This window comes from Canis lupus, chromosome 5 (assembly GCF_003254725.2).
Source record: "Canis lupus dingo isolate Sandy chromosome 5, ASM325472v2, whole genome shotgun sequence".
Lineage (NCBI taxonomy): Eukaryota > Metazoa > Chordata > Mammalia > Carnivora > Canidae > Canis > Canis lupus.
In genome coordinates, this window is record NC_064247.1 from 41842721 (window position 1) to 41865582 (window position 22862).

The 22862-nt window shown below is 56.5% G+C and overlaps 1 protein-coding gene across 9 annotated transcripts in view; it reads right to left on the reverse strand.

Moving 5' to 3' along the window:
- RAI1 (retinoic acid induced 1) overlaps positions 1 to 22862 on the reverse strand; it is a 121341-nt gene that overhangs the window by 42328 nt on the left and 56151 nt on the right. Inside the window, exons 1-2 of one of the 9 annotated variants that reach the window (XM_049110285.1) lie at positions 13618 to 14001; positions 12800 to 12941 (exon numbers count right to left, since the gene is read on the reverse strand). The exons of 7 other annotated variants lie outside the window; for them this stretch is intronic. The gene's annotated coding sequence lies outside the window, so the exon portion shown is untranslated. Of the gene's footprint in view, positions 1 to 12799; positions 12942 to 13103; positions 14002 to 22862 lie in introns of those variants that run through there. One more of the 9 variants, XM_049110289.1, reaches the window with a different exon arrangement.

Here is a 22862-nt window from a genome sequence, read left to right on the forward strand (position 1 = left end):
AGTAGTCCCTCTGCTGCCTGGTCACAGACAATGCGCTCGTGAGGAATAAGCCCCATTTTAAGGTGCTAATCTTTCGGGGGATGTTCGTTATGCGGCACAACTAGCCCATCCTGCCTGGTATACCAGGCGTTCAAGGCTCTTTGTAGCCTGTCCCAACAACCTCTCTGGCTTTGTGGTTTAGAAACATTCTGGCTGTGAGCATGCTGGGACATCATTGTACAAATGCACCCTGTTTTTTCATGTCCTATGCCCTTGGCACTCCATGGCATCCCTCCCCTGTCCTGCCTCCCGGGCTGACTGCCACTTGTGGCAGCTCCCCCTTCTGGATCCCGCGGCCCCAGCTGAATCACCCCCTCTTGCTGCTGTCAGCGGCTCCTTGAAGGCAGGTGTCGAGTCAGTGAGCAATCATTATTTCCCACAAAAACAAGCAAGGAGGGGAGTAAAGACACACAGGCTTGACCTCCAGCTCCTCAGGAGGACGCGAAAGGCGGCTCCCTCGTGAGGGATCACAAAGCCAGGTGCAGCCGGGAGGGAGCCGGAGCCGGGTGCATCTCTAGGCCCCCTCCAGCAGTGTCCAAGCTCCTCCGCCAACTCCTGCCGCTTGGGGCGGCTTGTCTTACACCCCTCCCCGCTACTCACCTTTCTACAGGCCTCCTCCACCCCTGCCTGCCTGAGGGCCTCCTGCTGGTTGGGGGAAGTTTGGGGTACAAGGAAGGAAACAGTGCTGCTGATTAACCTATTTTACATGATACAGATTGGAACCCCAGGGAAAGAACATCCCCCCCCAGGCCTCCATTTGAGGCCACGTGACAAGCGATCCCAGCTCAGCGACAAGCGATCCCAGCTCAGCACCGCCTCGGATTCCCAGCTACAAATGCTGCCAGGGAACCTCCCAGAGCAGCAGGGTTTCGGAGTGGCCAATCACTGGGTAGCCCTAGGGGAACCTCAGCTGTATCTTGCTCCAGCCGGTGACAGCAGAGGGCTGAACGGGAGCCACACAGGGCAGGAGTCTGGGGGTGCATCAGGGAGCCAGTCGGCCACAGAAGCAAGGGCCTCCTGGACCCTGTGTCCCTAGGGCTCTGGATCCACTGAGTTGTCTCCACCTGCTCTCCTCCCCACAGTCCCAAACGCCCAGCCAGTCACAGCAGGGAGGGCTCCAAGCAGGCACCTGTCTTTCTTTGTGTTACCACAGGGGAGCTTGGAAGCCCAGAGAGGGTGGGCCACTTGCTCTAAATCACACAGGAAAGCTACTACAGTGGGCTGGCTCTCCCGCCTTGGCAGAGGGCTCCCTGGCTTCCGGGGGCGTAGAACTTGCCCTCAGACCAGACTGAACCCCATGGCTTAGCCTGCGGTGTTCTGGGAAGCCACCCCTCTCCAGCTTCATCTCCCACTCTGTCCCACGTGTTCTCAGCCACTGGCTCCCATTGGCTCCTCGTGCACATCAGGCCCCTATCTCCAGGCCTTTGCATACACCCTTCCCTCTGCCCAGGTCCCTAAATCTTTCTCTGCTCAAAAGCTGCCTCTTCCCGGAAGCCCTCCTTGAGCCCGCCTGAGGGAGCCCTCTACCCCCATAGTTCTTACCACTCTCTGAAATCACCTCCCTTGGGTATTTGTTGGCCCTCACTTTTTTTAAAGATTTTATTTATTTATTCATAGAGACACACACACACACACACACAGAGAGAGAGAGAGAGAGAGAGAGAGAGAGAGAGAGAGAGAGAGGCAGAGGGAGAAGCAGGCTCCATGTAGGGAGCTGGATGTGGGACTCGATCCTGGGTCTCCAGGATCACACGCTGGGCTGCAGGCGGCGCCAAACCGCTGCACCAGCCACCCGGGCTGCCCTCCCTTGGGTATTTGTTGAATCACTTTTTGTCTGTCTGCCCCAAGGATGGTAAGCTCCACGAGGCAGGGTCCTCGATACCGTGAGGAGCTACCTGCACCTACGGGCTCTTTCATGCCCCCCAACCCTCGAACATAGTGGCTGCGATCCTGGGGTGTGCCTCCCTGCTCTTGGCTGCCCGGCAAAATGCTAGCAGGCCTCCTCACCTCAGCTCAAGATCAGCGGCTTTCAACTCTCGCTGTGACTTTGCAACAGACACCTTCCTGGCTTCCCTCCCAGCCCCCTGCCACTGCCCACCGTCGCGCTGGTCACTCGCCTGTCAGGATCTGCAGCTGTCTGCCTCCAGCGAGCTGCAGCTTCCAGTTCCCTCACTATGCCCCAGTGCTCGGCGCACAGTAGGTGCTCAGAGAAAGCCAAGGACGTGGGCGGGTGGCTGGACTGGTGCCATGTGATTCCAAGGGCCGATGCTGGTAGCTGGACATGTGCCAGGGACCTATGGGACAGCTTTTGCGAGCTTGCTAGGCACCAGGCACTGTGCTCAGGCTGTTCACATATGGATCCCCTCTCTCAACACTCAAGACAACACGGGTGTTGTCACCACCCTCAATGCAGAGATAAGGACGCTGAGCACGGAGAGGACGAGGCATCAGCCCAAGGTTACACAGCCAGGAAGTGGGGAAGCCCTAACTTGAACCCAGGTCTGTTTGACTCCAAAACATGTGCTCTAGAATGCCGTGGGCCACTGCCATCCAAGCACGTAGTTCTAGGACACTCCAGGGGCTCTGGGCACAGGACTCCTCCTGAACTCCTATTGCCATCTGCCTACAGACATACCTTGTTGCTAAACCGCTCCTCCCAGAAGTCAATCCCCAAATTCTGGGAGGTGAGGGCTTCTTCCTGGAGCCTTTCTCAGTATGGCCCTGGGCAGCTGCCACACAGGGTGGGCAGAGCCATCATTTGGCACCTTAGGAAACCAAGGCTCAGAGAGGTTAAGGGATCTGCCTCTGGACACACAGCTGGATCCCAACTCTGGCTCTGAGAAGTCATATGGCTTCTGGGTGGGGGTGGGGGCTCTGGAAGTGGGCACTGGGCTGCATGGGCCCCTCTCCAGTGACAGAGCTGCCGTCAACCCTCAGCATCTAGAAGCTCCCAAAAGGCCAAGGGGTACTGGACTGAGCCAAACTTTTGGGTATAGTCTGAGTGGTTTTGGCCTTGATGCCAAGCCTCCTCTGGGTCTCTGGTTTCTAGAGCCTTTCTCAGGTTTGCTGGGCTGTCACTGTCTACCCTTTCTTTCTTTCTCTTTCTTTCTTTTTCTTTTTCTCTCTTTCTCTCTTTTTCTTTCTTTCTTTTCTTTCTTTCTTTCTTTCTTTCTTTCTTTCTTTCTTTCTTTCTTTCTCTTTCTTTCTTTCTTTCTTTCTTTCTTTCTTTCTTTCTTTCTTCTTTCTCTTTCTTTTTTTTTTGTAAGATTTTACTTATTTATTCATGAGAGACAGAGAGAGAGAGAGAGAGAGAAGCAGAGACATAGGCAGAGGGAAAAGCAGGCTCCATACAGGGAGCCCGATGTGGGACTGGATCCCAGGTCTCCAGGATCACACCCTGGGCTGAAGGCGGCGCTAAATCGCTGAGCCACCCAGGCTGCCCACCTACCTTTTGATCATTGTAGTGTTGAACACATACCCACATGTCCTGAGCACTTGTCCGTGTCTCCCCCAAGCATGGCAGCACTGTGGGGCAGAACCCTATCAAGATCTCCAGGGCTGCCTACACAGGGTTCTGACCAGGTGGGATCCCTTAGCAAATGTCTGTTAGATAAGTGAACGGACCGTTATGCATTTACTTCCCTTCTGTAATGTTGCACAGGCTGCCTCCTCCAGGAAGCCCTCCTTATTTTTTAAAAAAGATTTTATTTATTTATTCATGAGAGACAGAGAGAGAGAGAGAGAGAGAGAGAGAGAGAGAGGCGCAGAGACATAGAGGGAGAAGCAGGCTCCATGCAGGGAGTCCAATGTGGGACTCAATCCCAGGACTCCAGGATCATGCCCTGGGCCGAAGGCAGACTCAGCTAAACTGCTGAGCCACCCAGGCATTCCTTAGGAAGCCCTCCTTGAACACCCTACCCCCTCCACCCTAACCAGTGGGAGCCCTTAGTAAGCACAGATCTCACCTCAAGTCTCAATTTAACCCCAGAGAGCTAAATCACAGCATCCCTGTGGGCTCCACCCAACTTCGGCTCACTCACCTTTGGGGATGGAGTACTCACTTCTTTCTCTAATTCTTCATTCAGCGCCTACTGGGTGCTAGCCTCTGTGCGGGGTGCTGGGTGCAGCAGCAGGACAGCCATGGCTTTTGCCCCAGAACAAGCACCAACATTCTAGGTCAGCTGGGTCCCCTCCGGGTGGCTCAGCTCTTGGCAAACTTCACCCCTGGATATGTGAGGACACGGGGAACTATTCCCAATGCATTAAGTGAGAAAAGCAGGTCACCACAGGGATGCAGAAGGAATATGGTGCCACTTCTGTCTTAAAAAATGTATAACTGCCTGGTTCTGGAGCAACTAGGCCCAAAATGTGACCCGGCCATTGGTAGGTGGTAAGATCCCAGGGGAGCCTTATTTTCTTGCAACTCTTGTCTATCTGCTGAATTTTCCACAATGAACGTATATTATTCGTCACTAGGGGGGACTTCTGCCAATCGACGCCTCCTCTTGGCTGGGCTGAAGTCTGCGTCCCGGTTTGTGTCCTGCTTTCTGGAGCAGCACAGAGTAAGTGAGAGAACTTGTAGGAAGGGGTCTGCAGGCTCCCTGCCTGGGGGTCTGTCCTTCACCCGACCCTCACCGGGGCCCTCACCGGCCCCAAGAGCAGAGGCCTCACATCCTGCCAGTGCTTTGCTTCCCACGTGGAGCCTGTACTCATCTGGCCCCCCACTGTGACCACAAGTTCCCCAGGGCAGAGACCACAGGCCCAACATGGGGCTGGGCATACAGTAAGTGCGTAATAACAGCTTGCACAGAGTGGCCTCTGCTTCATGACTGGTGAGTGGTCTCACCTCTCCGGGACAATGAGTGTGCTAACGACAGCATCTGCAAACGGTAGCGATTTGCCCACCCCAACATCCCTAAACTGGAACCAGAGAGATGACATCTATGGCTCTTCTGCAAGCCCAAATCTGTCTTTGTTCCTCCCCAGTCTAAATCTCCCATAGCTCCCCAATGTCCTGAAATAAACCCCCCTGCCCCAAATTTGCAACTAAAGTCTTATACCCTCTGGCTCCTGGTCCCTCCCTGGGTCCTCTCCTCCACCAAAACAGGTCAGCCTATAATGCACCTGCCAAAGGGTCTGCTTCATGCCCCTGGGCCTTTGCATATGCTAGTCTCTCTATCCGGAAGAACCAGACCCACCCCTACTCATCCTTCAAAACCCTGCTCAGGTGGCGGCTCCTGTGAAGAGTCCTTCCTGATCCCTTACCCTGCCCCAGATCTGGTGAATCGCCCCTCCTGCTCCTGCTCTTCAAACACACATTGATTATCGCACTCAATGCAATTAGGGGTTGACAAGTCTGTCTCCTACCAAACCGGACGCGACGGGGACTGGGCCTTTTTGTCTTTGTTTTAAATCCCCGGTGCCCAGATACCGCCTGCAGACAAATAGGCACTCAGGAGTGTCTCACTGACAGGTGGGTGAGTCGGTAAACAACATCTGCACGGCCCTTTGCAGTTTACGAAGCCTTTTCCCGTCCTCCCATCTCACTGGGCTCCTCTCGCCAGGGCGGTGGGGAGGGAGGCTCCTGCTGCATTAAAGGGCCTTGGGGGCCCCTCTCATGGCCAGGGCAGAAGTTGAGGTTTGCCGGGCACCTCCCGCAGGGCTCACCGAGAGCGGCCCGGACCCCCTTTCAGCAGGAAGCTGTTTCCCCAGTGGGGGGGAGGGGGCTGCCACCCACCCCCAGGGAGCCGCCGGCAGGTGCCCAGGTGGGGCCAGGTCAGGGAGAGGCTGGGGTGAGGCCGCCAGCCTGCCCGGAGCTGTGGGATGCGGAGGGCTGGAGCAGCTCCACCAGTGAGTCTTGGTAACAGTTGCTATGTAAAACGCTCGGAGGGGGAATTTACTGTCAGCGTTAATAATAGATGAAGGTTTCAGAATTTTTGATGCCTTACGTTCTAAGCCGTTTGATTTATAATGTCTCTGGAAAGGGAGAGCTGAGGGTGGGGGCGACGGAGGAGGCCCAGAGGCGTGAGCCGGGAGCTCATGTCCCCGCCACCTTCGCCAGGCCGGGAGGGAAGCCGAGGCCCACGGGGAGGAGCCCCGGGATCCAGATGCCCGACGCTGCCCCGGTCCACGGGAGGAGAAACTAAGTCTCAGCCCCTCCCGCCCTGCGCCTGGGGTTGTTTTGGTGGATTACTGCTTCTCCTTTTAGCGCGAGCAGGTGTATCTCAAGTAGTCTCCGGAAGCGGCACTGATGGGCGCCTGTGGCGGGGGCTGTGTGGGGCTGATTACAGGCGCTAGGAAGGCAAAATGCAAGTCCCAACTTCCCTTCTGCTTAGCTGCAAGTGGCGGCTGTTGTTGAGTCGGGGGAAAAATATCCTCCCTCAGAGAGCAGGCGGCACGGCTGGGCAGGAAGCAGGGCCCGTTTGCTGGGCTCCTCAGAGCCTGGCGGGGGGGTGGAGAGGGGAGCCAGGAGGGGGGCAAGGGCATGCGGGGCTGTTCCTGATGCACGAGGCCAGGCCCCTCTGTGGCCACTGGGTCTGCCATTCAGTCCCCCAGACATACACCCGCACACGCACTTGAGCGTGGGCTCAGGCCACCCCCACCTGTGGCGAGGCCGCTCCCCTGCTGGGGTGACCCTAAACTGAACTGGTTTTAGAGAGGGTGCCTTCCCCTTGGGCTTTCCCACCAAGCCTTTGCCCACGCTGGTCTTTTCATCTAGACTTCTCTCATGCCTGTCCTAACCCTCTTTGACCTCTCACCCTAGGCTAGGAAATCTTTCCTGATTCGGCAGCCAGATGGGCTCTCTCCTCCCTGGATCTCCAAGCCCCCGATCTGAGGGCCAGAGAAACTGAGCCTGGGCACCCCAACACCCTCTCACCTTGACAGCTCTGCCCTCAAAAGTCATGTCATCTTCCACCTAGAAATATAGGTGTGTCTGGGCTCATTCCTCAGGCCCTGAACACTTCCGGGAGCCCACCCTGACCACCATTGCAAGCAGGTGGGAGAAGCCTGCCCCTCTCTGGCCTCTGTTTCCCCTTGCAGGGGTCTGGTGCCCTGTGTTCACCACAGGCCTGGTGCGGACCCACAGGCAGCCATGGGGCCGGTAGCAGAGTGACACCCTCTCCCCCACAGACATCCTCTTGGGGCAACACGTGAGGACCCAAAACCTCTGAGGAGCTGTGGGCATGCTGTTAAGAATCATAACTGTGACCAGAAAACCATCCTTACTGGCTAAGCCCCTCACCCCACAGAGAGAGGCCTGCTCCAACCACATCAACAGCAGCCCCCATCCTGCCTCCCTGCTTCATCACTGATTGGCTCACCTGCTTTTGTCAGTGCCTCTCATTCAAACATGAGCTTCACAAACAAGGGTTTTTGTCTGTATTGGCCACCACTGTGCCCTCAACACCTGGGATAGCCTGGCATACAGCAGGTGCTCACCAGGCGCTGAGCTGAATGCATAAAGAAAGGAAGAAAGGAATGAACACTGCCTGAGCCCTCACATAAACCAGGGCCGGCCTGAGGGCATGGGGCTCAGCAGCAGGGTGCAAGGGCCTGGGTACATGGGCTTGCCCCTTACCCCCAGCACTTTTTCATCCTGCATGCATGCACCCACGCTGCACCCAGGCGTCCCTGGACACCCCCTACGCCAGTGCCTGCACTGGGCTCTCAAGTGTCCCAGGCTCCAGAGTGCCCTCAAGTGGGGACACTGGAACTGCCATCCCAAGGGGAGCCAGGGCACACAGATCCACCCACAGGCTCTGAAATAATCACCTCTGCTGCAAATGGAGGCCGCCCTGGCCCTCCTGACCCTCCAGAGCTGCTGGGACTCCTGCAAGGACTGGGGGCATGGAGGTCTCCCCAGGTTGGCAGCGCTGCTGGGCACCGTGCCTGGGGGCAGAGGCTTCTCCTGGGAGGTAGGTCTCCTGCCTGCCTGGGAGAGAAGCTCTGTCTGGCTGGACCCCGCCCTACCCCCATGTCACATTCCTCCAGGAAGTCAGCCCCTGCAGAAACTATGGGTATCACTCACTCACCAAATACTGTAAGGCCCTCCTCTGAGCCAGGCCCTGTGGGAACCAGACACAGCCTCCAGCTGGAGGGCACCCCAAGAGACACACTGGTTATCTGTGTGAGAGGGTGTGGGGCAGGTCTGCGGTATGCCAGGTGCAGGGTAGGAGCTGGGCTTTGTTTGGAGAACCACAAGGTGACTCAGTCATATCTGCAGGTGAAGGGCTTGGGGGACAGCATGGCTAGGCTCAGGCTAAAAGGGATGAGCAGAAAAGGAGATGGGAGAGGGGATGATGCCCCTTTCCTGGCTCAGGAAAGCACCCCCTGAGAGTGCTGCTTGGGGAGGGGGCTTTAAGCGATCAGGGACCCCAGACATCTTCAGGGTCCTTTGTCCTCAGAGGGCAGGGGTCCCTGAGGAGGCTGTGTGTGGCCCATTAGGTGGGGAGGGTCTGAGGGTCTCCAGGAGAGGGGACCCCGGTGTGGAGAGCTCTGTTTCAGTGTCTGGCAGCCTCTGACCTCCCAGAGCTTCATGGTCTGGGCTCTGTGGCCCTTTGGCAGGCTGAGCTGGGATGGCAGGTCACCGAGGGTGGCCGCAGGGACCTTGGCAAACAGGAAATGCCAACTCACCCTTCGAGTCGGCTCCAGGGGCCGATGCTCCCCTTGGCCTGTCTGTCTAACCCCAGGCCTACGCCTCTCCTTCCTGCTCCAGCTCCTCCCACCCCCAGGCCTCCCAGTCTTGCTGCTCTCACCCACCCCACTCCTATGGTGGTCTAGAAGTAGAGCCGCTAGGAGCCTAGAGCCCACTTCATCAGCCACTCATCACGTGTCCCTTCATTCAACAAAGCTGCATTTTACGCTGCCAGGCGCTGCATCTAGGGCTCTCAGTTCAGCACTGGGGTGCTGCCAGGCTGTTGGGGAGACAGTGCATCCTCAGGCCTGCCAGACTAGGGTGGCAGCACTGTGACAGGAAAGCCCAGGCTCTGTGAGCCGAGAGGAGGCCTCTAACCAGTCCAAAGGTCAGGGAAGGCTTCCAGGAGGCCAGCTGCACGGTGTGAGGTAGTGTCGGGTATGGCTTGAGCGATTGCGTCTCACCCTCCTTGGCCTCCTTTCTGTCCCAATCGAGCTTCTGTTCATCAAGTCGGCCTGATAGGTAGATCTCGACTCCCAGTACCAGCTGCCTCAGAGCCTCTGTTTTCCCGGCATATAGAATGGACCCAATGAGTCACTCAGGTCAACTGGGTAAATATTTACATAGTAGGTGCTCCCCTACCTACTATTCTTCTCCCCTACTCTGTGCTGAGACACAGGCCCAGGTGCCTTGACCACTTTCCTATCCCAACTGAAGCCTGTAGGCAACCCCCAACACCTGGTAAAAGCCCAGGATTCTAGAAGGACCAAAAGCCAAGCCTCAGTGGGTGAGGGCTGCTGGGTCATTCGTTGTGGCTTTAACTAATGAGGTTTATGGAAGGTTTTCTAGTCAGCAATAACGTGCATAATTTTTGTGACTTCATTAGTGCTACTAACTTGAGTTGTCATGGGAGGCAGGAGGGCAAGTGAAGATGGGGGTTAGTGTGTGCCACATGATGCTTTTGTACAAAATAGGAAAAGACATCCCAGGTACCAGGCTGCACAGCTTAGCTAGTGGAGTATAGGCTGGATTTCTGCCAGGAACCCTTGTGCAATGTACAACCCATACAATTGTGCCCTTTGGCCCTAGGTTCAGGTGTCAACATGGAGGCTTTTCCCCAAACAGGTCTGTCCTGCTTTTCAGACCACTCAAACCAGGTGTGAGAAATCAGAGCTTCCTGAAATCAGATGCAAAGTTTGTGTGTATGTGGGTGCACAAGCACATTTTTTTCTGAAGACGATGCAGAACTGTTTCCTAATTCTCAAAGGGTTCAGAGTCCCTAGAGTCTCCACTCCTAGACTTGAATCTGGGTCCAGGATCTGGGATACAGAGTCATAGAGGAGTCTTGCTAGAGCCTGGGAAGGAATTTGAATGTGTTCAGGGAGACAAATGTTTGTCATTCTGTTTCTCAAAAACTGACTTAAGGTTTTTTTAAGGATTTCATCTTTTTTTTTTTTTTTTTTTTAAGGAGTGGAGGGGCAGAGGGAGAAGGAGAGAGAGAATCTTTTTTTTTCTTTTTTAAGATTTTATTTATTTATTCATAGAGACAGAGAGACAGGCAGAGACACAGGCAGAGGGAGAAGCAGGCATCATATAGAGAGCCTGACGTGGGACTCGATCCAGGGTCTCCAGGATCACGCCCTGGGCTGTGGCGGCGCTAAACTGCTGCGCCACCGGGGCTGCCCGAGAGAGAGAATCATAAGCAGGTTCCATGCCGCTCTGCCCAGAGTCCAACCCTGGAGATCATGACCTGAGAGGAAATCAAGAGTCAGATGCTGGACAGCCCCGGTGCAGCCCCATGCAGAGTCCTGCTTCTAACCTCTGCCTCTCTGTGTGTGTCTCTCACGAATAAATAAATAAAATCTTAAAAAAAAAAAAAGTCAGATGCTTAACTGACTGAGCCACCCTGGACTTAAGAAAGATTCTGAGCATCAAAACCACAGTCTTGGAAAAGGGATGATTCCTGGGCCCCACCCCTTAAGATATGTGATTTGGGGTGGCCCGACCCCAGGAATTTGCCCCTGATGCGAACTCCAAAGCTGCTGAGGCTCTGATTTAATACCAGCTTGTTGGCTCTGCTGTAAGTTGTTATTTTTTCTTCTGGTATTGGTAGGGAACAACATATACACCCTGAAGTCCATTAAAACCCCACAAAGGATATCCACGGATAACTGTAACTCAATCCGTGACTTCAACTCCCTCTTCATTGCCGGAGTGGGGTAGAAGCTTCGGAGGTTTTGTCACTCCCACCCCCTCAAGCCAGGGAAGGGCATGGTGAGAGTTCCACAAAGGAGAAGTCAGATGGCTGGGCCTCCCAGGAGTTTCTGGCCCCAAGGAGTGCTGCACAGCCCTCACCAGCTCATGTCTGTTTCATGCCTGCCTCCCAGGGCCAGCCCCAGGGCTCCCCATCTGGCCAACACAGTGGGCCATTCACCAGGGGCACACACCAACCCAGGCTCCTCCGGCCTGGGGTCCAGGCCAGACACTCACCCCATGGCCTGGCCTTGGACACAAGCTCTTCTGTGTCTGGGAGTGAAGGAGCATCTGTCTCCCTGTCTCCCAAGTCCCAGCATCCAGCACTGGGCCTGCCAAGGAGGCCTTTGGGCCGGGCCGATGAATGAATTCATTCAACAATACAAATTGAGCACCTACTGTGTGCCAGGCCGCAGGCAGCCCCCGCGCCCCCCCACCCCACGCCCTGTGTCCCGTGTGGGAGGAGGAGGTGCAGACAGAGGTACAAGTGCGAGGGAGAGGAGAGGAGAGGAGCTGTTAAACACGGCTGGGCTGGGCGAGTGGTGTACCTGGGAAGCTCCCTGCGGAGGGAGGAATGAGCCGGGGAAAGGGAAGTAGGGAGTCGAGGGGCAGAGAACGGGGTGCGGGCCGGCGTTAAGGACGGTGGTCAGCCCCTGGGCCCGGGCAGGTCTGCAGGCCTGGACCACCACGTGCAGGCCCCGTCGGGCCGCTCACGCTCAGCCCCGGGGGGACCACAGGGAACTACAGCCGCAGGCACGAGGCGCCCTTTGTCGGGGGCCGCCATCATGGCGCACTCACCCCCAAACCCAGCTCCCGGGGCTGCGGTTCCGGAAGCCCCGCCCTTCTCCAGCCGCGCGCGCCCGCGCCCGCGCCGGCCTGTTAATCACGGGCCGCGCGCGCCCGAGGAGCGACACGCCTCGCCCGGGCGCCCCGCCCACGCGAGTTGGCCCCGCCCACTTCCGGAGCCGGGCGGGGCTCCCGGCGGCCCCGCCCCTCCGCAGCGTGACGGCTAATCAGGGACGGCGGCCCGGGTTGGGGGCTGGGGCTCGTGCGAACACAAAAGGCAGGAAATACAAGGCGTCTCTGGCGCTGTAACCATGACTACCTGCGCCCTCGCGCCGCCCCGCGCCCCGTCGTGGGACCGGCCCTCCGACAGTGAGTGCAGGGTGCTAGAGATTGGCACAGAGCCTCCCGCACTCCGCTGGGCCGCCCCCCACCACGTGGCCGCGGGACCCGGGGCCTCCGGGTCACAGTCTGCCCAGGGCTGAATTCACTCAACACTTACTGAGTACCAACTGTATGGATCTAGAGATCCACCAGAGATCCCTACACAGGACAGCTTAAGACAAAAAGTCTGGGGCACCTGGCTGGCTCCGCTGGTAGATCTCGTGACTCTTGATCTTGGGGTGGGATTATACTGTGGGAGGGGCGGGAGGGAAGGAGGCAGCCAATAAGCAAAAATATATATAGGTAAAGTGTACAGGACATTAGGAGGTGACTAAGTGCTTTGGTGGAAACAGATTGGAGTAAGAAGAGTGGGAATGTGACGGAGACGGTTTGTAGTTTTAAAAAGGGTGATCTGGTAAGTCTTATCGAGGTGACACTTGAGGGTAGGCTAAAGGGGAGAGCGAATCAGCTGCACGACTACCTGCCGTGAGAGCACTGGAATCAGAGCCAGAGCAAACAGCCAGTACGAAGGCCCTGAGGCATCAGTGTGTATGATGGAGAACAAGGAGGCTACGGTGTCCACAGCTGAGTGAACAACGGGAAAGGAGGAGACGAGGCCTGAGGTGACAGCAAAAAGATCCAGGCCCCTTCAGGGCCTCAGCAGGTGCTAAGACTAGTCAATATTTGCTCCTTTTCCCTTCTCACCTTCTTCCTTTTATGTCCTTTCCTCCTCCTTCCTCTTCTTCTCTTCCCATGCCTCCTCTCCTCTTCCACAGACTAGGAGACATTCCCTCTTCAGCATAGGTTGGAAGGACCTGGGTCACTGGTCTGGGCAACAAACCTGGCTCTAGGGGCAAAGGCAGAGACAGGAGCAAAGAAGCCAGACTTCCTCAGCCTTTCACAAGCTGTTACCCCTGCCTGGAATGCCCTTCCCATCTCTCAATCTGAAAAACTAGCACCTTAGCCTTCTAGGGACAATCAAATGTCACCTCCGGGAAGCCTGGGCTACCTGGCTTGGGAAGATGCCACTCCCCAGAGCTATCCTCCATACAGACTAGATCGCAGGACTGACCAACATCCCCCTGCAACTTTCCCATTAGGGGCATTTGTCCTCTCTCCGCATGATGTGAGAAGCAGGGGGCTGCTAAGTGGCAGAAAGGCCAGCAGGAGAGCACCTGCCAATTGTAAGGGGTTGAGAGACAAAACCAGAGTGGACAGCCAATAGTTGGTAGCCACGTGTGTGTCTTCCCAGTGTGTGGGAGGGCCAGTCCTGCCTTACCCCAGTAGCCATAGATGGGGCCTGGCAGAGGTCCAGAGCTGGGAAGGGGGTGAGGAACAGAAGCCCTCCAAAAAATGGACAGCTAAAGTGATGGAAGAGTGCTGAGCCCTCAGAGGGATGGACCCCTCCACCTCCCCGGGCAAGGGCAAAACCTTCACAGACCAGGACAAAGGGAAGCCAGCAACTGCTACTCAGCTTGCAGGCAGTTTATTTCTTCTGGACACTGGCCTGCTCACTTAAATACCTGTGCAGAGGCTTCGGAGTGAGACACCGGTGGTGTGTTTCTAGGACCTACTTCGGACAGTACTTCGGACTTCCTTGAGTCCGCTCTAGCCCTTTACGGGTCATCTGAGACCCAGCCCCCTCATTTGTGAACAGGAACAATGATAATACTCGCCTGGCATGGTTGTTATGCAAACTAAATGTGCCAGTGTGAGACCACCGTAACGACTCAGTAAAGGCTGGCTCTGGTGGTTAGAGACCAATATAGTAACCCGAACGTCAAGCTTTGGAGTCATCAAAACCGGGATCCACAGTTGGACTACATTTCCCAGCCTCCCTTGCAACTGGGCATTGTCACGTGACTTCAGTTCTAGCCAATGGAATGTGAGCAGGAGTGACGCACCTATTCCAGGCTTGAGAACCACGGTGAGGTCACAGGGGAAGGCTAAGACCTGTCACCCCAGGGGCTAACCGTCCACCAACCAGAAACTCTCGCTACCCTCACGCATGGCGAATAAACTTCTAGAAATGTTAAGGTTTGTCTGTTACTGCAACCAGCCTTATTCTAAGTAGGACAGGGGTTCACTTACCCATTTACTCATTTAATAAGTATTTTTGAAGGCCTGTATGTCACATATTAGGTGCTAGGGATGCAGGGGGTGGTGAGTCCTGCCGTTGTGGAGCTTACTTAGTGTGCAGAGGAAGGCTGTCCTCAGTAAATACTAAGGGCAGGGATACTGGGACAGGGAGGCTTTCCTTAGATGAGATCTAAAAGAGAGAAGAGAGGGGAGGGTAGAGCTCAAGGTAGAGAAAGTAGCAGTGGTGAAGGTCCTGCGGGTGTAAGGGAACACAGGCCACTTCCTGGAACAGAGAGGAGGAAAGATCGACTCCCTTCTGAGTCTCAGTATTCTCATCTTTAAAATGGAAGCCACACTAGTAACAGTCTCTCACAGGGCATCTCTGGATCTCAGAGGAGAAAGCACCACAGGCAAGGTTCTGCTGGGTGCTTGTTCATTCTGGATATTACTGACAGTGGGCAGAAAGGCCTCTGCCTGATATCTGGGGGCGGGAGGGAGGCTGAGCAGGGCTGTCTCTGGGGCTCAGGAGGCAGAAGCAGGGAGGGAGAGTTGCTGATATTAAAGCTCCTGCTACTCGGGCTAAATATCAAGGATGTCTCCAGCCGGGAGAGCCATTAGGCAGCAGTGAAAGTGCTGGCTCTCTGGGGAGGCGGGCAGGATTGTCCCGGGAGGGAGGCAGCTCAGTGAGCTGGTGCTAAGAGCGGGAACTCTGTTGACGGGCAGATGCTGGCTGCCATTCAACCTCTTTATGGACAGGGACACTGAGATGTGCATTGCAGGATTTGTGGAGAGGTCCAGGAGGCCCCCGGGGCCTGATGTGTTGGGCATTTCCCCGATGCTTGATGCCGGCCTGACTGCTGTCTCCCAGGGTCAGGAGCAAGAAAACACATACCAGATCTTGGAAATATGCCTGTTGCCAGGTACCTAGAGACAAGCAGTTGGGGGTGGAAGGTGAGGGGAGTGTGGGCAGGGGAGCTGAGCCCCCAGTGAGACCACTGGAGCCCCTTGCAGTGGGACATCAGCCCACCTCACATACCTGCTGTGGCTCCCTAGCTTTCTGCTGCCAGCATTCAAGGCTCTCCATGACTCAGGCCCACCTCTGCTTACCCTAGCATTACAGACCTTCATGCCCCAGCTGCTCCCACTGCCATGCTTTTGCATTTGCTGTTTCTGCCAGGCATGCCAGACTCGCCTCCCATCCTCTAACATCTTTTCTGTCATCTTTTAAGAACCACTTGGAGTTCTAATCCTGGCTGAGTGAGTTGGCCAAGCAGCCTCCCCTCTGATACTTAGCTTACTCATCGAGAACATGCGGAAGCTATTTCCTACCTCACAGAGTTGTTGGTGCAAATTAAACACGACAACGTATGTGAAAAGCACCTAATGGCATGTGGCACAAAGCAGTTATTTAAAAAGCAGATAAAAAAAAAATTTAACCAGTGGCACTTAGCAATAGCACCTCTTTCAGGAAGGCTTCCCTGACCACACACCCTGGTTTGGGTTAGGTGCCTTCTTGTTGGTCCCTACCTTCCCGGGCAACCCGTGGCTTGACACCACACAGTACAGCAGCGACTTATTTGGGCATCTGCCTGTGTCCCAGATGCCCAAATAGACTGCAAACACCTTCAGATCAGGGGCATCCCTGGTGGATGCCAGGCCACAAGGTCAGTGTTGGATGAGTGGGTAAAGAAGGGGTAGATGGCACTGGCCCAACCTCAGGCTCCTCATGTATCCCAAGAACTAAAAACAAGCCTAGATTGCCCCTGGGAGGTGAGAGGATAAGCATCTCAAATGCCCCGGAACCCCAAGATTGCCAGCATCTGTGCCTAGGACCAGCTTGCCAGGACATTGCTCTGTCAAGCTGCCCTCCAGCTCTGCCCAGAGCAGTTCTGACCTCACCCCAGGCTCCCATCTCCCACCCGGGTTGCCACTAATGGCAGCTTCCAGGGATGGGGACAAGCCTACTCCTTCTCCCTCATCCTCTGCCAAGCCGCCGGTCAGCCAGTGGCCAAGTGCCAAGCAGCCAGCCTGAGCTCAGGGCTGGCTGGAGAGGGGGTGATAAAACATCCCAGGTGGCCCCAGGGGCTTGGAGAGGCGATATGTGTGGGGTCCATGAGCTGTCTCTATTTCTTCTAGAAACCTCAGGGGTACTGTGCATTTACCCAAATGAGGCCACAGTGACACAAATCTAGCAGCGCCCCTGCTCTGGGCCAGAAGGCTGTCAGCTCGAGGCCCTGCTGGCTATCTTCCCCACCCAAAGCTCGGATAGGCAGTTATGGATGTCTTTGATTAATAAGAAATGGGGGCAATGAATTAATCATTATATAATAAATGCAGTTTGTTTGGCAGCGGTATCTTTCAAAAACATGGCTTGTGTGTATAAGAAATAATGAAGGGGTCCCTCGATAAACACATATGTCACTCTGGGGGAGGCTACAGTTTTTGCCCTTAGGAGCCCGAGTACTTGAGGGGGGGGGGGCGGTGACAGCCACAGGCATCTAGGGGGTGACCAGAAGTCCATAGAGAGACAGAGGCAGGCCGGCCGGCCAGGCGGCAGCAGGTGGGTGGGCATCGGGCAGAGAACGGTGGTGTAGGACAGGGGTCCTGGGCTCAGCCACGTGCTCCACCCTCTTGCCCAGCGCCAGGGACAAAACCAGCGGCTTCCCTCGTCCTGGGTCGGCCGCCTGCCTCTCTCTGAAAGGAGAGGCATGAACAGATGTTTCCTTGAATCAGGAAAATAACGTTGGCTCCCAGATGGGCCGCGTCGCGGAAGCGCGTCCTCTCCCTCCCTCCCTTTGTGACAAAGTCTTTCTTTCTGGGGAGCAGCTGAGCGTCAGAGGGTGGTGGGTGGCGGCAGTGGCACCAGCGGGGCATCTGCCGGCTCGGTCATCACCCGCGTCCCCGGAGGAGGACTTGGAAAGCACAAAGGCCTCCGCTCGCTGCCGTGTGCAGCGCCGGTCGCCAGGCGCTGGCGGAGGGCGCGCTGCCCGGAGAGGGGGAACGCGGGCCTGCGGCGCCGGCGCTCGGCGAGCCGAGAGCCCGCGGGGCCGGGAGGCTAGAGGCGCGGGCCCCGCCCCCCCGCGCGGCCGCCCACGTCAGGAGCCGCGCACGGTCCATCCCGGGGGCGCGCCCCGGGCCCCGCCCTCCCCGCCCGCGTCCAATCGCCGCCGGCGCAGCCGCCCCCGCCCCCGCCCCCGCCGCCGGGCCCGCCCTCCCCTCCGGCCACGTCCCGGCCCCCGGCGCCCCGCGGCGCCCCGACCTCCGCGCGAGTCTCCGGGGGCGGGGGGAGGCTGTGGGGGCTCCCTGCCCCCTCCCGCTCCCCCTGCTGCAAGGTCTCCTGGGCGGCGGCCGCGGCCAACCACCCACACCGGGCCGGGTCACTTCTAGGCCTCAAGCCCGCGGTGGCTCCCATTACAGAAGCAAGTAGACTCCGGCCCAGGCGTCCAGCCCCCCCGCCCCCCGCCCCCCGCGCACACACGCTGCGCGCCGCCGCCCAGCTCTCACGGGTGGCTTCGATCTCGCAGTCCTGCCGGGATCCCCAAGCGCCTGTTGTTCCCCAACGACCCCCCCTCCTCGAGTGCATTTCCTGCTCCCCTTCTTTTCTCTCCCTAACACTTACAAGCGTTCGTACAGGCCCAGTTCAAACCCCACGGCCCTGTCGAGCCCCTCCTGACTCCCGACCCTGGCAATTAACTCACTCCTTTGTGCACCCCCTCTCACCTCATCAAAGGGTAATTTATCAGGTTCCCAGCAGAACCCAGAGCGCCCCCTAAAGGCAGAGCCGAGGCCTGAGTCGTCTCTAAATGCTAGGAGTTCTGCACACAGTAGGTGCTCTATGAAGATTTACGAGTTTGTGTGTGTGTGCGCACAAATGCTCCGGCACGAGCACACAGAATTCAAAGGCCCACGTTACACGAGGAAAAGTATTGGCCTCCAAGGAAACCTCAGTGCAGACGGACTCTGACCTATTCGTGTACCTCCCACATTTCTTCCTTTTCTATTTACAACCATCATGTCTCTCCTTTTGTCATCAATTTTAAGATTTTTATTTATTTATTCATGAGAGACACATAGAGAGAGGTAGAGACACAGGCAGAGGGAAAAGCAGGTTCCCTGTGGGGAACCCCATGCACGACTCAATACCAGGACTCACACCCTGAGTCCAAGGCAGATGCTCAACCACTGAGCTACCCAGGTGTCCCTCTCCAAAATGATCTGGAATGAGAACCACACCAAGCCCACTCTGGGGACATGAGCTGGTATGGACCTGTTCTCTGTAGGGGCTTGCCTTCCTGGCTGCTAACACGCCTGGCCACCCTGGGTGTGCCAAGATGATCTGGCCCAGGTTACAGGGCAGCCAACAGAGGCTCAGGGCAGGGAAGGTCATCCAGGGCAGAGGAGCTGGCATTTGAACCATGGGGAACCTAAAACCCATGATACCCCAGACTGCAGCTGGGTCTACCCCAGACAAGTTGGCTGTCAATGAGAAAGTGGGGCTGATCCTGGCAGGCCCACAGGGACCCCAAAGTCAGCACGGGCACAAGTGCCACCATCCATAAAGTCATTCATGTCTCAAAGGTGACCTATCTCACTGCTCAATCGAGAATCTTAGTAACCAACCTCTCCTGCTGATCCCCTCACCCGTTCCCACTCCCTTACCCACCCCAAGCCCATCAGCTCTCCGACTGCGCAGCTGCAGAAAGGACCAGCCCCCCAGCCAGCCTAAAGAACGTCCCTGATATTGCTAAGCCTGGTAATGGTTCCCAGTCCTGGATGGCATACAGTGGTACCCGAGGGGCTTGTTATAGTTCCAAATCCTGACCACCCCCAGGGACTGTGTGATTCAGGCAGGCCCAAGGGCGATATGCTGGGCATTTCTGTGTGTCTCTTCCCAAGTGCCCAACTGGATGAGCCCCAAGCTGCTCCCACATCTGCTGGCTGAAGTGCAGAGGCACAGTGCCTGGGAGTTGGACATGGGGCAGGGGCGGGAGGGGTGGGGAGCTGCCTCCATGCCTCCACACTGGGGTCAGCCCCAGAAAGCATGCTGTGTGTGAGATCTGCTATCCTACATGCCCTGACATTTCCAGTGGCATAAATCAGTCTGACAGTGCCCAGGTGCCAGCAGTGACAAATTGCTGGGGGGCAGGGCAGCTGTGCCCCTGCATGTATTTGCTTGGGGGCCTCCTCACCCCCGAGCAACACTGGAACTGTGGGGGTCCCTGGCACACAGAAGGGGAACAAGGGATGTTTGGGGGCATGGAACCAAGTATAGAGTCCTTCCAAATCATAAAGGCTACCATTTATCACATGCCCACCTATGGTGAGTATTCTGCCTACATGAGCTTGCTTAAAAACTGGGACTGGAGAGAAGGTATTTGTAACAGCAAAAAATGCTGTGCCCATGTCCACCCTACAGAGACAGGGCACTTATGTAAGGCCCTACTGCGTGCTTCCGTGGCCCAGGTAGGACAGCAGGCAGGGGGGATGACTCAGGAGCCCCACAGTGCTATAGGGCAGTGTGTGTGGAAGGGTCCCCCCTGGACTAAAGCCCGAAGTGGACCTATGGCACAAAATTCCCAGTGACAAGAGGAAGGGCTAAAGAATGCCCCCTCCCCCGCCCCCCTGACTCTGGGGACTCAGGCGTGGAGCTGTGGGGACAGAAACTCCCAATTTTACACACTTCTGTTCTGTCTTGCTTTAAAAAACAACAACAAACACATATTTTAAAAAGAGATGGATTCAAAAAAAAAAAAAAAAAAAAAAAAGAGATGGATTCTTGGCCAAGCTTCCAGTGAAACCAGTGCCAGGGGTGGTTGGTGGTGGTGGGGGGACAGGGAGCAGGACGGGGTTTGTAAATCCTTCCAGATAGGTGACTTCAGACTCTGGAGAGCATGGATTCATGCATGCAGTCATGCGTTCATTCAGTCGACAAAGATCCAACCCTCTGAGCATGCTGCCAGCTACCCCAGGCCTGAGCACTAAGAATTCATGCTTTCATTCATGCCACAAATATTTATTAAGTGTCTGCTATGAGTCTTGGGGCCTCAGTAGTGAGCCTGGAACCACCCCCAGCCCAGGGCAGGGTGGGCAGGGCAGGCAGGGCAAAGCCACGTGGCACTGCCTGCGGTCTGCCCCAAAGTCCCTGCCCAGCAGCATCACCTGTGGCCACAGGAGCCCCTCCCCCCCCATTCCCAAGCCGGCAGGCACCCAAGATGGGAATTATGGTCTCTACAAGAGACACTGACACGAAGCTGGTTACTGCCTTTTCAGCAAACGTAATTCCTTTTTATTAGAAAATTAAAGGGTAGGACCAGCTTGCCAAAAGCCAAAAGAGCTGAAATGTGCTTTCCTAAGATATGCAGCGTCTGATAAAACGGATTTGCTTGTCTCTCTCCTTTTCCACCGTCATCTCCCCTTGGCCAGCCTCGCCTCCATTCACTCCTCTTCTACTGGCACCGAAGCAATGGCAGTGAGCTTGGGGGAGGCCAGGAGGTCCAGCACCCGGGGGAAGGGATGTGGGGAGCGTGCCTTTGTTTCCCAGGCACAGGACAGGAACCAGGTGCTCTGTGCTGAGCCCCACTACCTGGGATTAAGCCTTTCTAGAATCACCTTGGGGATTCTTGAGCTTTCCTGAGATGCAAAGGCTGCCTGTGGCCTCTTCTAAGCTCACGGTGTCAGGAGAGAAAGGCAGGAACAATAAAGGACAAGGCTCCTGAGAAACAAGCTCATCCATCTGGAGACCTGGGAGCAGGCGGCTCCAGACGGAGCAGCGGAGGGAGGCGGGCAGGGCAGGGCGCGGTGGAGAGGACCCGTCCCTCCCTGCCACACAAAAAGCAACTATTCAAAACCACCCAGGGAGTTCTCTCTTATTGAAAAGTCCTTGATTCTTCCTTTTCTGCTGCAGAACTCAGGAACAAGGGGCCCCGTCTTATTAATGGGGTGATGGAGGGGCCCAGGAGGGAGGGTCCTCTTGCGCAGGAAAGTGGCCGAACCCGCCCCACGAGTCATTAGAGCTGGTAACTAAGGTAACTCCAGAATCGGATTTTCTTCCCCCTAATCTCTTTTTCTCCTTTTCCCTTTCTTCTCCTTTATTCCTCTGCTTCCTGGCTTGGAGGGGACCTCAGAGGGTGGTGGGGAAGATGCAAGTGCGCGAGTGCGTCTGAGTGTGTGTATGTGTGTGTGTACGTGTCTGTGCGCCTGCACGCGCCGAATACTAAAATGACCACCACTGTCTTGGCTCTTGATGCTCTCGGGGTAGGGACCTCAAGGTCTCATCTCAGGTGCGGCTGCTCCTGCCCTATCTTTGAGCACATGCCCCCCACCCTCAGCCCCACCCCCCAGCCCATTCCGCTTCCTCTCTTGGCTGTGGCCAAGGGCAGATCCATCCTCTGCGCTCCCACCTTGAGTAACAAAAGGCCGACATGGAGTTCCCTTTCACCTGATCTGAGTGAAGTCTTTGCTTTGGCCTGTCTAGTAGTGGCCACTTTGTTCTGGGGAAAACCCAGAGAGGGTCTGCCTTGAGGCTTGTCAAAGTGGGCAAAGGGGTAGGAGGTCAGAAATAATTGCAAAAAAATAGCATTGTCTCAGAGGTCTGTGCTGCCTGGACCTCTCTGCCTGGGAGCTGTTGTCTGAGGGGGCCAGTCCGCATCCCAGCCTGGCCACTGATGGCCATGTGCCTAGTGCAAATTCTTTTACTCTCTGGCCAGGCTTTCCTGCTTTACGTGCAGAGAGGTAGGAAGCCCCTGACGCAGTATCAGGTCTCTCCCCAGGCTGGCCATCTCCAGGGCTGAGAGGGGACATTCCACTTTTCCAACAGAGTGGATGTGAAGCATGGTGTGTGTGTGGGGGGGACCATGACCCCAATTCTCCAGGGGCAGTCATGATAGGGCTCAGAGCCTCTGGAAGGTGTTTCAGAGGAAGAGAGCTCAGCACTGGCCCCCGGGACCCAGGGTTTCTCCAGGATGAGGAGGAGCTGGGAGCCCCTGGCCCCAGGACTGCAAAAGTCTGCATGTTTCTGTACACCCCCTTTCCTCCTAAACACAGAGGTCCCAAAGGGTCTCCCAAGGCTGTAGGTGGACACCAGGGCAGCACGGGGTCTGACCCACGTAGGTGAGCAATGCCCAGTGGCTGAGGGCTGCAGCACCAGGAGGTTTCCTGTTTCCCCCCAGTGGCGAAAGGGAGTTGTCTGCACAGTAAGGTGAGTCATGTCAGCTTTGCTGGCTCTGTGCATGTGGGGGTGGGGCTGCCCTCCCTCTGGACCCGAGGTGACAAGGTCAGCTCAGCAGCCGACTGACAGGGGCTGGACTGGCGCCTGGGACCCACTCAGGTGGCCTCTGGGGTGCCCTCGCTGCTGCTCCAGGCCCCTCCAACCCCCACTGCCCAGAGAACCAAGCCCAGCAACTGGCAGGTGGTGGCCAAAGGCCTCAAAATCCCCAAGCAGTGGGGCAAGGAGGGCCATTGTGGCAGCGAGAGGTCAGGGGAAGGGGCAGGTATTGGAGTATGTCTGGAGCTGAGCCAGAACAGAGCTCCCTAAGTGTTGTAGGCGGAGGGGGCCTCGGCCCAGGCAAGCGGCTGACATTCTCAATGGGGTCAAGCTCAGGCCCCAAGGCCCCCCAATTCTGGCTGCGAGATCATCTCTGGCATCCTCATCCCTCCCCGTGTCTGTCCTCCTCCCCTCCCTCCAGTCACA